Here is a 2,500-nt window from a genome sequence, read left to right as displayed (position 1 = left end):
GTGTCACCCGTCCCTTCCACTTACTTCTAATGGTCCATCCCAAACCATTGGTGTCTTTCGTTGTTTATGCCATGACATGACATAATGGCTTCCTCAGATCTTCATTAATTTGATTAGTTTAAGACAATAATAATTTTGTCTTAAACTTCACAAAAAGGAAAAGATCAAATGACAGTGTGCTTGAAAAGTAAAACTTTTAATTAGGACGTTTTGCTTACTACAACTGTAAATGTAACAGCGTCGTAGTCTGATATAATAGTAAAAGTAAAAATGAATAAATAAACATAAATACATTAATTTAAAATATGTACAATGAATGTGTTTAACACATTCATTGTACATATTTTAATTTCTTCACTTTTACTTTTACCATTTATACCAGACAAAGGTGCCCTTACATTTACATTTTAGCTGAAGAAGGTTACAGTAGTAACTGAAACATCCTAAATCTTCTACTTTTCAAGCCAGTTTCAACTCTTCTTAAATAATGTTTTAACAATGCCTGGCTACAAACCAAACATTTTGAACAGTGTGTCTTAGTTTTCACTTCCTCTCTAGTTGAATCCTTTAATCACTCAACACATTTAGGGTGCGTTCGATTGACCCTATTCCGGAATGAGAATATGTAGAATAATCATTTAAAACACTATGTGTGGCCGTTTTGAAGCAACAAGGATAATGAATCTATGTTTAAAATAGCAGCAGATGTTTGACAATATTAATGTGAATCTCAGCAAAAACGAAAGATTTTTAACTTTTATTCCATGTATTCCTAGTCCGGAATAAGGTCAATCGAACGCGCCCTTAGTGTATTGAGTGGTTAAAGGATTCGACTACAGAGACAGGAAAACTAAGGCACACTGTTCTTAGGTCTTTCCTTTTTATTAGGAGCTTAGCAGTGGGATACACCAATGACACAAGTATATGGGACTATGGGACTGAGTCCTCTTGTGCCACTAGAAATTAAAACTTTTGATCCAAATTAAAGTGGAGACCTATCAAATTCCTCAATTTAAGTTAAGAAAATTTATTGCAGATAAAACAATATTACTAATCGAATTGAAAATGACTGCTGATGAATCAAATAGGCCCTTTGATTGAAAAGTAGAGCTATTGTAATATCTAATATTGTAAATTGTTAAGTATTTTAATTACCTTGCATAGTATTTTTGTAGTATTATAATGGTATACAAGGATGTACAAGGGCATACAGAGGTATACAAAGTTTTATTAAATTTTCATACTGCGTTCTAGCTGTCTGATTTCTTCACATGCTTTCGGATATCAGCTCATATACCATATGACCTAATATGGAAACTGATTGCATCAAGTGTTGCCAAGCTGGAAAATGGGAGGTAAAAGGTGAAGTCTGCTAAGAGCCTAGAAGGCCCAACAGGCATAGGCTTATCTCCGGTTTCTGTAGCATGAAGCGACTAGGAGTATTTCTACATCCCCCTGGATGGGATGCCAGTCCATCGCAGGGTTACCCCCAGCATTTCGCCGGTACCCATTTATACAAATGGGTGGAGAGAGGCACCCTGAGAGTAACACAATGTCCCTGGCCAGGACCCGAACCTGGACCACTCGATCCGGAGTCGACCGCACTAACCACGAGGACACCGCGGCTTTAATTTCCAAGTGTCTAGGGATAAGAATTGAATGAAAATTTAATAAAACAATAATAATTATTCCATTTATACTTGTTGGATATGAGACTGGTTTAAGCCAATTCGGCGCTACGTGCCTCATTAGCTATTTACTATCTCATATCTAACGCAGGCTCATGGAATAGTTAAATACAGGGGTATACCATGGTATACAAGGATTTATATATGGTATACATACTAGTTAAGCAACTAGTCATGCCAATTTATTTAAGAAAATCGTGTTGAAGAGAGTGAGGTCTTTCGTTCCCCACGAGACTCTCCAATCAATCTTCATGTCCTTGCTACAGCCTCACTTTGATTACTGCAATTCTGTCTGGGGATGTTGTGGCAAAACCCTAGCCAAAAAACTTCAAAATTGTGCTGCACGCATACTCACTTCCTCAAACTATGATGCCAACACTGATAACCTTATCCAAAAACTTGGATGAATAAAACTTGATTCTTACATGTAACTAACAATCCACAACGCTGTGTGGTTTATAAGTTGCTTAATGGTCTTACTCCCGATTACCTTAGTTCTAAATTTGTTGGCCATAGTAGCGTCTCCAATTACTCCTTAAGGGACACTGAGGGCAAACTAGCTATCCCTCAGCCACACAAAAACTATATGAAAAATAGCTTCAGCTATTCTGGAGCAGTTCTTTGGAATAGTTTACCAATCGATTTGCAGCAGGCTGACTCCCTTTGATCATAAAGCAGGTTTTATTTTGCCATTTAATGTTATAGTTCTATTGATTGATTATTTAGAGTAATTTTAGAATAATGTAATTCTAGTTGTTGTATAATTTGTAATAATTCTTATGAAGTTACCACGTCTAAATAATAAAGTTATC

At 36.1% G+C, this 2,500-nt stretch overlaps 1 long non-coding RNA gene across 1 annotated transcript in view; it reads right to left on the bottom strand.

Moving 5' to 3' along the window:
- Positions 1 to 1,210: 1,210 nt before the first annotated feature.
- LOC138027254 (uncharacterized) overlaps positions 1,211 to 2,500 on the bottom strand; it is a 4,370-nt gene continuing 3,080 nt past the window's right edge. The window contains exon 2 of the long non-coding RNA XR_011127431.1: positions 1,211 to 1,642. This is a non-coding gene — a long non-coding RNA (uncharacterized lncRNA). The remainder of the gene's footprint in view (positions 1,643 to 2,500) is intronic.

Source organism: Montipora capricornis, chromosome 12, assembly GCF_036669925.1.
Source record: "Montipora capricornis isolate CH-2021 chromosome 12, ASM3666992v2, whole genome shotgun sequence".
Taxonomy (NCBI): Eukaryota; Metazoa; Cnidaria; class Anthozoa; order Scleractinia; family Acroporidae; genus Montipora; species Montipora capricornis.
Note: the sequence above shows the minus strand (reverse complement) of the source record. Positions and strands in the feature narration are given on the sequence as shown.